Consider the following 11637-nt stretch of genomic DNA (forward strand, 5'->3'; position numbering starts at 1 on the left):
CACAGTCTGTTTTTCACCGATGACGATATGTAAAATTATTCTGTCTCTCATCTGTATGTGAAAAGGGGTTTGGTTTTGTCTCCCCCTGGGACACACAGCTGCTTATTAAAAAGCCAGTGGTGGGCTTGCCAAAGGACCCTGGCCATCTCCTGGTGTTCAGCTCCCTGCAGAGCCCTCACTTCAAACATTTTCCCTCCATTCAAGATCATAACCTTCTTCCCTGACCACTGGGTTTGTTGGGATTATCACCACTTCTTTTTTGGTAGCACCTGGACCTGCCAGAAGCAGGGTCTCTGAGTCCCAGCTGTCGGTATACCAGAGGATGAGGCACAGGCAGGCTCTCCAGGCAGGCTCTGTTCATATCTCATGACCCCTTGTTCACAGGAGAATTTGGAATATGCTACTTTGGGTTATTCCAGGTAGTAGTAAAACCAGCCCATGTGCCAGTTGTGGTTCACAAGCAGCTGCTTCCTCTTTGGAGGCTGAAAATTGTGGTTTGGACATTCATGTGTTGCACACCAAATTGCCCACCACGTGTTTGCATTCATGCTCTGTTTATTACACCTGTGACACCCCCTAAATCCAATGCCTGTCTAGTTGATCTCATCAAACACAGCCATTTACTTGTAGTTTCATTCCATTTTAATAAAATTATGGGAAAGGTTTGCCTCCCTACCTCTACCCATTGCTCCAGAGACCCACAGCTTTAAATCATATTTGTGACAATATGAACATTACCATGATTTACACAGACTTCAGAACATGGAAACAGACAGAAAAATACTTGGCAGTCATTTTCCTAAACTACTTATTAACTTGCAGTGGCTTATTTGGGATAGTTTGTAACATATCTAAATGACACAGCTTCAGCTAATTGCTCCAGCCTCCTAAAATCCAGAGCATGAGACTTCTGTGGAAGCAGTGAGGAGAGATTTGCTAAGAGATGATTGCACCTTCCCACGATGCTAAAGGATTTTGGCACCATGCCCCACAATAAACATGTAAAAATACACAAACAAGGTAAAAGTAGTTGAGCGAGGCGAGAGACTGAGCAATCAGAGTAACAATGCCAACATCACTAGCTGAGACTGAAATCTGTCCCAGGTTGCACCTTTGGGAAGGGAGGAGAGTGTGGGAAGCAGATTTGAACTTAATTTGTTCATCTGCCATTGTAAACTCTGTACTGAAGAGGGAAGGAAAAAAAGAGGGAAAAAAGCATCAGGTGCATCTTTTCACAGAATGTTGTGTGCAAAGCAAAAAAGCCTTTGCAAAATCCTAAACTGATGCATCAATCCTAAACTTTGCATCAACTTCATGAGAACCAGTAACAGGCAGAGATCCACACCTCAGCCTGGAACCTTGATGGTCCAGATGAGTTCAGAGGAGAGCTCTTCAGTCCCTGAAAAAAACCAACAAACCTACACCCTGCCCAGACCCAGCAGCAAATCCCAGGACCACCAGACAGAGAGGAGAAGTGGTGCTTGTAGCATGGTACTGGGAAAGAGCCAGAGCTGTGATCCTGGAAAATGGCCTGCACACCTTCAAAGCAAGGCAGGGGTGAACCAAGAAGTTGCTGCTGACTTGAGCAGCAAACGCATCCTCCCCTTAACAAGACCTAAATATTGGCTGCTATCATAAATTGCCCTTCCTACACATTCATCTATCCCGTCGTACACTCCTTTGCATAACCTTGCTAAACATCATCTTAAGCCAGCTAGGACCCTTGCCACTGCTACACTGTTTAGACAGATGCTCCAGGGCTTAATTCCTCAAACCTGAAGAAGTCTTCCAGTTTGCAGTCAGTTTTCACTGGTGATCAATATGTACCTTTTTGAATTCATGTTATTCATCTAACTTGAAACTGAAATCTCTCCCCTAAGTGAACTCTGGTGTGTGCTGCTCCTTAACAGCAATCCTTAACAAATTCTGGAATGTAGTTAAGCAATACACTAAAAGGAGAAAGTAGAGGCAAGAAAACCAATCCTCTCCCAGGGGCCTCCAAGCAGTGTTGTCTTGGTTAACATCAATGGGTACAACCACCTGGGAAGAAGCTGTGCAAGTCAGGTTTTCAGAAACACTGACACAAGACCTAAATCTCCCTCATTTTCAATGCAGCAGCATCCATGAGCAAGCCTTTGTACCCTTCTATCCCTTCTTTCACCCAAAGGGCAAGTTGCCCTCTTCTCCATTGCTTCCCTTTACCAACAGCTGGAGAATTTTACCCTTGAGAGTTAACTGGGAGAGCAAAGGATGAAGAGGCAGAAGGGTTTATTTACAAACCAGTACTAGATCACCCATATTCAAAAACAAAGCCTGGTTTACCATGAATGGATTCTGTTCATTGACTTAGGAGAGGAATATTGGGATTTTCTCTTAGATCTTACATGGAGCTTTAGCTAAACTTTTCTTTAGGCTGAAGCCTTCCAGCAAGGGAGGGTTTGGAGACATCTAGACTAACTTAAGCCACCTGTTCTTCCCCTGTTGGTGTACCATTTATAGTGCTCACAGGGCTGAACTGTGCTGGGTTTTACAGAGGACAATGGCAGTGTTTCAAAGCACAAAAATTACAGGCACGATACCAGCTTTTAAACTCCCACACCAGAAGACTAAAAGAACCTACCCTGTTCTGGTCCCCAGATTTCTTCCCATCTGTTTGTGTACCAGGAATCCCTGGGAGTGCACAGGTCCTCAGCTTTTTCTCCTCATCTCACACTTCTCCAATCATCGCATGTATCCAAATTAAAATAAAAAAGGAGGTAAGATGGCAAATCTCAACATATTTATAGGGTGCTAAGAAAAGAGCAAGCTCACCAAACAGTAAGCACAAGACTTTCATGCTGGTTTGCTCCCTTCTCGCAAGGAATGCTCATGGCAGTCACTGGCTGGGGAAGCAGCACACTCATGACAGCCTCCCCCAGCCCTTCACAACTGAACATGCTGTTAACTAAACAGCCACTCTGGATGGGGAGGGAAGAGAACGCGCCAGGAATAGATTCAGAAGAATTGCAGAGCTGAAGAGTCTGACAGGGTGCGTGAGAGAAAGAGGAATGGTTTGCAAAATTATAAATATGCAGAAAACAACAGGAGGCTGTGGTTTCTAGTGGTATTTTTTGTTGACAACCAAAGAAGCCTGAATATTGGGGTGGGAGTTTTGTTAAAAAGGAGAACAAACTACTGAAGAAACAGTAGCTGTGAAGTTTTAAAAAGACACGTAAGATGCTTTTATTTCTAAACTGCTGTCATCCCACTCAGTCAAAAAAGATTGAATTGCAACCATTTGAGTTGGATTAATGGTCTAGACCACACTGTTCCCCCAGTCCCTTGCCACTTGCCAGAACATCTGTAACCAGAAACCTGAGTCCCAGACACCTTCTTCATGTTGCCTTGCACCTGTGAGTGAGAGCTCACAGCTTAGAGCTTCACAGCCTGTGAAGCAATTAACACCTGTCAATTAAACTGCCTCATGCAGTCCTTTTTAATTGGGAAAGATGCAGTTCTGTCCTCAGTGCAGGGCAAGAGTGCACGGTGGGCCTGGTTCCCGTCTGGATACATTGGCTGCATCTTAGTTACATGCTGGGATAAGACCTGGCTGTGCACCCTCCCACACCCATTCAGCTTCCCTTGCAAAGGAACCCACAGCACTGACAAGAAGGGAAGAAAGAGATCATCAGACAATTATCCATGGTAACATCCCTAGAGGAAAAGGGAGAAGAAGGGAGAACTGAAGCAGTGACTACCCAGTCATCATCGTTGTCAGTAGAGTCAGCATCATCTTCATCTTCACCTTCATCTCAAGAAGTGGGCCTCTCTTCTCCCAGCAGCTGTGACAGGACTAAGAGGTTGCTGAATCAACAGCATTATTGAGGTGCAACCATCAGCAACCTTCCTTCTGCCTCCAAGGTCTGAAGTGGGCTATTTGAAGAGGGTTTAGTCTGAGCTCTGGCCTCCCACAATGCAGCCTGGCATGACTGCACTGGGGCTCCTCATGGAACACAAGCATTTCAGCAAAACAGCAAAGCACAGACTTACACTTTTGAGGTGAACTAAGTCCAACACATCTCCAAACATCAGTAAGTTGCAACTCTGTCAGTCTCTTCTAGTTGTGAACATTTTTTCTAGTCAAAGCTTGACCAACTCCAGCTTAATAAGCAACCCCAAGGCATTTACATCATTTACATGCAGATCTTCCAAAAACACAGCGTGTTTTTGAAAGCTCAATATTTAATGCCTTCCTCCAGAGCAACATCCTCCCATGAGCAGCAGAGACCGTGGTACCAACATCTGGGGTATTCCCGCGGGCCAGGAAGACAACACAAAAAACCAGCACCAGAACTGCAAAGTGCTCATCTCCCATGACAGCCCAAAAGGTTCATTCATATTTTCTGAATCCAAGACTCTGCAAGCTGCCATCTGCCTGCCAGGGCAGCCTGTGTATCTGAACAGAATGAAGGTAAATAAAAGACAACAACCCAAATAGAAAAAAAAAAAAAAAAGAAAAAATTACTTTTCTTATTTTTTGGTCTAGTACATAATCTTTCATTTCCTCAAACCTGAGAAATATCATGCCAAGTCAGACCTCCACCAGTCAGTGGAACACAGGAGGCATTGCATTCAGATGTACTTTCTAAGGAACACTTCAGATCACAGTTTAAATTATGTATTGTGCCAATGGACAAAGAACTAGACCCCATTTCCTCTTTTATTCCATGTTATGTGCTTTTCTCTTGACTGCTGCTGTCTAGGCATCTGATTTTCCTTCCCCCCCCCGCCACCCCCCACTTTTTCTTCACCTTTTATTATTTCCATAAGAACAAAGATAAACAGAAAGAAGCTGATGCAGTGCTGGGAGTGGGTCTGGCTGACTCTTTCACATGGTGCATCTGGAGCTGCAGACTCCACCCTTCGTCTGATTTATTTTAAAAGCCTGCTGTGTCCATTAATGGAAAATTGGACCCTGTTCAGGCTGTGATGGTGTCCATGGACAGGAAAATGGAAAGTTTCAGATTAAAGCTGCAGGAGACCAGGAAGAAAAATATCTGGAGAATTTAATTGATGGTAGCAGCACAATAATTGCAGGCAGATATTAAAGAAATGGCAGTCTGTGACCCAAAGCAGATCCTTGGGTCACAAGGAGGGGAGCATGAACGTCTGCAAGGCCACAGGGCTATGGAACTAAAATATTCCTCACCAGCAGGAAGTTCAAACATTTTGCAAAATTGAACACAGAGGATAGAACCACTATCACTGTGATGTTACATTTGCTAACCATCCAAGTTATTCACCTCTTAAAGATGTGAGACATATCTGATGACATCCATGTGATTTGAGAAAGTGGTAGGAATCTTGAAGAAGTCATTCTGCAGTTTCATTAGAATAAAGAGCTTAGAGAAGTCACCTTTATTGAAAACCTGATCAGACATTGGGGAAGCCCCTCAAGGCACATGGAAAACAATCTACACCTGGGTTGCTGCTGTCCATAGAGCAGAAGACAGTGAATCAGTGAAGAGACTTTTCAAATCCCAACCAAGCTTAGAACCCAGCAATGGGATTCCTAGGGGGAAAATAAATACATTAAAAGCTGTAAAACCAAGCAGAATTGCAGCTTTAAAACCCACTGATTGATATAATAACAACACTGTCCTCATATGATGTTTTTTTTATTTTTTTGCAGTTAATAGTGTAGCAATAAAGTAAAAGTATTGCTGTAATTATGGCTACTTATATAAAACTACCATAGAATAGAGAAGAAGATGAAACCAGTATGATTAAATGGAAACTTAATGCATTTTACAACCACCCCCACCCCCAAAAAAACCAAAACCTTAAAGAATGCTCTAGCAGAAATCTCATGCCATGGTCTTGCTTTACTCTTTGTTTTTAAACTGTTACACGGAAAATTATGATAGAATTCTATAGCAGGAATGTATTTTTGGAGTGGTCAAAAATATTTTGGGCTACTTGGTACCTTCCTATTAAGGCAAGACAGCCAAATCTCCAGACCATGAAAGAATTTGTCATGAAGTGAGTTCATGAAGTCTCTCAGAGAGACCAACGTGGTTAAGAGCATGTTCCATTCTTTTCTTTCCCTAAGAAACACAAACACTTCCAAAACCTTTCCAGTCTAAAGAGTTTTGAATGAAATGATTGCAAGGACTGGAAGGTGGTGCAACATAACATTCCATTCTTTTCCTCATGCTAGCTAAAGCCACAGCCTAAGACATTCCCATCAGCACAGCCATCTGTTTACAGGAGCTGTATCTAGCCTGAAGCCCATACAAAGGGAAGAGAGGAACATGACTGACACAGAAGATTTGATTTGCATCAGTTTCAAAGATTTGGGTTAATAGCTTACAGTGCAGAACACCTAGACCCAAGTTCCCTTTAGTCTAAAAACCCCTCCCTGATTTCCCACGATCTGCCAGATGCTGGCAGCAAGAGGTTACACAGCCACCTCAGCTGTTTTCCACTGCATCTACTCCTTTAAAACTGATTTTCTATGGTTTCAAAGAGGGGTTTGAACCAGAATGGTGCCTTTGTGCCACATTTTCAGAAACAAGAAGAGTAAAAAACATAAGAGGGACTTTGAAAGGAAACAGGAAGTTATCCTATGGCTTTTACACTTATTTCTCATTTATTTCTGTAGCAGGAGGTTAAGGGTTCCTCTGGCAAAATTTTCAGTGGTGCTGCCTTTGCAATTCAGCATTTGATCTGGTGAGCTGCACTGCTTCTCTCCAAACATTTCTGAATCACAGAGGGTTTGTTTTATGGGTTTGTTTGTTTGTTTTAACCCAAAAGAAAACACTATAGTTGAGTTTTTTCCATCTGAGTGAGTGGTAAGCAATTTACCCATACAGACGGCTATTCACAACAGGAGCCATTCAATTCTTTGCTCAGCAATTTTAATATTCCTCTTTGAATACAGCTGAACCACATGAAATTCTGTTGTGTAAGGCTCTCCTTCAAAGTAGAGATTTATTTTCCTTGGTAACAGCTCATCAAGTCTTGAGGCTACAACCATCTGTGTTAATCTCTGCACAGTCTGTTCTTATTCATCATCAATAATAAGACCAAGGAGCACCCATGCTGAAGACAATATGAACAGACAATTATAATAAAGAAATAAAAGCTGCCTTGCTGAAATTTTTAGCTTCTGTGTCTATCCTACATCATAATTCTTTGACCATAACTGGAGACACCAAATGAGGGAAAACAATTAACTTCACCCAAAAGGAACATAATGTTTGAAAGAAAGTTCAACTATGTTTTCTGAGTGGTCATTATGGGAGTGATTTGCAGATCTCAGGCTTTGGCAGGGAGTCAGCCAACAGCAGAATGGAGAAGAGAAGAACTTGGAGGCTGTTTGCTTCTGCCTGCTAAAATTTATTGTGTTCCTTACACTGCAGCTATGGGGATGTTCTCTACTTACTGCTGAAGCTTCCTGCACAAGTAGACCAGGTCATTCAAATGCTGGCAGGCGAGATCCAGGGCAATGCCTGCAGAGTCATATAATAGCAGTACCTCCAGCTCGATCTCCACTAACACTGAAATGGGGCTGTCACTTCTGTCATTCAGCTTAAATGGAGAAACTCACTGTAGGGGCTGAGCATGCTGAGCATCCTTTGCAACATGCTGATAATCTTTTTCCGGGCTTTGGACTGCCCACAGGGTTGCAGACTTATGGGCATGAAGGGTCTCAATTAAAATTTCTCCTGCCTGCCCAAACCTGAAAGAACTTAATTTGCTAACTTGTGATGGCAACTGGCACATAGACCTCTTCCCTGAGAAGGCAAAGAACAGACCAGTTTCTAGGTGATCAGTAAGGGAGAAGTGACTCCTTATGAGATGTTTTCCATGTTTGAGGCCAAGCTCATCCCTTGGCATCCCAGAAGGTATGTGACAGAGAAACAGCAAAAATCCCTTTTGGTTTCTGTCTCTAGCCAGGGCTAGAGGGGACAATTAGCCAGACTATCTTGGTCTCCACAGCTTTCAAAGGAAGGTCTGAGAAATATTTGCCTCGAGGTGTTTCCCATTCCAGTCAATGAATGCTTTCTGCTTTTGCCATGTGACTGCTAATTACAGCCACATAGTCCTTACAGTGGACATCTGCAAATCTCCAAAACCTTTCTGCTTAACAACAGCTTCATGCCTGAAACAGTCCTTTTAGCAGAAACTCCAACCCTCTTGTTAGTCTAACTGGTGTCAGTGATACTTCTTCTGTGCTTATGCATGGCAAACAGCATTCCCAGCTCTCCACTTTCCATCTTCATTGCTTAATGACCCAGATTCAATCTGAATAACCATTTCCTCCAAACAACATCAACCTTCTCCTTATCAGTTTCAAAAGGGCTGTGCTGGTTGTTTTATTCAGCCAGTTTGCTCCAGGCAGGTGCTGTTCTTACACAGTATCACAAGGCACTTGTTGCCTGCAACTGCAGCATAAACAAACTTGTTGGTGCACCAGCCTTCCCCATGGGCAGTGGTACAGAAATCTGAAGTTTGAGTGTAAACAGGGATCAAACTCCTACAGGAAAATGGGCCTGGCTTTTGATTCCCAAGCTGTACTGGCCCTCAAGTACTTGAACCAACATGAATCTTAGGGTAGAGCAACCACTTCTTCACCAGCCTCACCTATGAATGTGCAAGTTTTCCTCCCTCTCAAAGCCATGTTTGTCAGGAGTCATCAAAGGCACAGGACTGCTGATGGCAAACAGGAAGCAGAAAAGCTCAAGCAGTCACAGGGTTCCCCATAGCCATATCTGTGAGTGCAGTTCTGGGATCTCACCCATTGCCTGGCAGGGGCACAGAGAGAGACACCCATGTCACAGTATTCTTCTATAGAGAGCATTCTCTATAGGGGCAGCAAGCTCACAGCTGAACAAGTCCTGGGCTATATGTTTGTAAATCTTAATGACAGAACAAAAGACAACATTTACTAATCATGCTCCCAGTGTGGCTTTCAAAGGGGTTTTGTATACCACCAAATCAAGAACTTAACATACTGGCTGGCTACTCCCACCTACTGTGGAAGCCAAGGCAATGATTAAAAGGTAGAAGAGTAGTGTGACTCCTTCCCATCACAGATACTGAAGATTCCCCATCTTGGTGATCAAGAAGAGAGCACAACTTTTTTACCAGTATGATTACAAGAACCAGTCCATTTTCCAGAAGAAATCAAGGCTTACACAAGGACACTTTAGTTAAAAAAAGGGTTAAGCTTTCCAAACCAGGCAAATAATATGGAAATAGTTACACAACCTTCATAGGCTCCACTAATTCCTTTTTGGGACTAAACAGACATGTATTTATAATACACCCTAATTTTAAAAAAGCAAAACAACAAGCCCACAAAGAAAAGCCCCAGCCCCCACCCCCCAAACCAATGAATAAGAAACACATTTTCAGAAGCAAATCTCATCATATTTTATCTCCTTGTACAAAAGTATACCAGCCTCAATTTTTTTTAGTCCTGCCCCCAATCTCCTTCCCATCACCCACGCCTTCTTTTCAAACCAAATGAGCCTGTCCCTGTGTCTATCCTCTGGAACAGGATTAAAGTTTCACACTGAGCCTGTTGCCGGGTTCACAGTAGCAGATGATCTGTTTGAAAGCTGTTCATTCAGCTCTGGGCAAGGCAAATTCGCCATGGAGTTTTCTTCAACCCATCATCTCCTTTAGCTTACAGGAGATTGAGAAAACCTTTCCTCAGCACTCAGTATAGCTCCCAGCAACTAACTTTTCTACAATACTTAATAAAGCATCATTTTCAAAGCTGTGCTTTGTAGACATCACATTTCTTGAATTCTTTAGATCTTGTTTGAGGGTAGGCAACAAACATATGTGTATATATATATAAATATATATACTCATGCACCAACTCAGATATAGGTGTTACAAAGAGTAATGGTAAATCAGAACTCTATCCCTTACCAAATACTTTAACAGGTACAGAGCTTCTTTTAAATAGAATTTTAAAAGTTTTCCTATTGCTTTTTGCTAAGATCACTTGCTCTGCAAATTTTCAGCTTCTATTGAAAGACTGGCGTAGATTCTCTGCCAACACAACGTAGCAATAAGCAACAAAAGATTCACTTCAGTGTTAAGTATCAGGTTCATTTAATTAATTTAATAACATTTTCTGCTGGAAGCTATGTTACAGCTGCCAGATCCAGAAGATTGTTTCAAAACAGAATCCCTGTGGCCTGCATTTTTGTCATCCACTTGTAGTCCATATGCATTTACTCTTCAAGTCTTCTTTTGATGGCACTTGGCTTTAAGCAGATGCTCTCTGTGATTAAGGCTGGCCACATGCATGAGTCATGCCACTGCAGTGGATAACAAAAGCCTTGTCCCAATTACTTTGTAAGAAAAAAATGACACTTGGAAAATAGGCGTAAGCCAGGTAGGATCAAAAAGGTATGACATGATTCAGGACCATCTCTGTCAGTGATTTGATCAAAACCAGTAGATGTGAAAAGGGCATGATGGGACAGCTTTCAGCACCTGCTGCCTTTTAGAAAGAACAGCACACTCCATTTTTTCTCTCTAGGCTCATGTGTTGACAACCCAAGAAGAGTAAATTCCTTAAATGCTGGATACCTATCAATGTGGAGGGTTTTGTATCAGCTGAGCTACAGACCTAGTGCTTTGCATTCAGGCATTAATTGGTGTCATTGCTTCTCTGCAACCTAAAGGAGCTCCTCCTTCCTCAGAGCTGTGTGTTCGGCACTTTGCATTTTTGACTGACTCAAAAAAAGGCCAATTAGATAGAAATGGTCCAACCTTGCATGTTCCTGCTTCAAATTACTTAACATAACTGTTCACAAGTCTTGCAAGAGCCAATTTAAGCTTGAGCTTCGGAGGTTTCCTGCTTTGAAGATCACTTTAACAACCCTGAAGTGCGTTCTTTATTATCCAGCATCCCTTCTTCTGTGGCAAAACTGAATGAAAGACCAGGACACTGCTTTCTCAGAAAATTGCCAGGTTTGCTCTACCCATCCCCTCCAGTCCCCAACCTCTGCAAGCAGCCAGTAGTGCTGCCCACATTTCTCCTCTGCTGCCATTGTCTGCTCACCCAGGGCTGTGAGGACCAGGGAGCCCAACCAACTCTGTGTCCCTGCTCCCTTGGGTGCCACTGGTGGGAATATACACCTTCCCAAGGGCAGTGGTGGAGAACCAGGGTCTTCTTGGTGCCCTCCCAGAGCTGACCTTTAGGTTTGTATGACCTGCTCTGCACTGGCAGCTGAGATGCCATCTCGGGGCTTTGCAACTGCTGCAGGTCACCAATTCCTGGCTGGCATTCCCAACTCAGCACACATGTGTTGAGAAAGGCACCACTTGTTCCAACAGCCAGAGGTCCCCCAAGGGCTCTCTCCCCACCACTGCTTGCCCAACCACAGGCTGACCCTTTGACAGCTCTGAACAGCACTGAGCCCTTGGCTCACAGGACTCTCCCAGAGGCAGATGCCACACTGGAACCTGGCCCTGCTGGCCCCTCTGCCTGAGCAAGAAGGACGCCAAGCCATGCCTTCAACACCTTAAGACAAGTCCAAATATGCAAAGATGGATTTTGGAGGCCACTGAGCTCTATTTCTAATCTGAGTTTTCAGCAAGACTGATGAGCTTCATGCTGCTCTGCAG

This window comes from Agelaius phoeniceus, chromosome 1 (genome assembly GCF_051311805.1).
Source record: "Agelaius phoeniceus isolate bAgePho1 chromosome 1, bAgePho1.hap1, whole genome shotgun sequence".
Classification (NCBI taxonomy): domain Eukaryota; kingdom Metazoa; phylum Chordata; class Aves; order Passeriformes; family Icteridae; genus Agelaius; species Agelaius phoeniceus.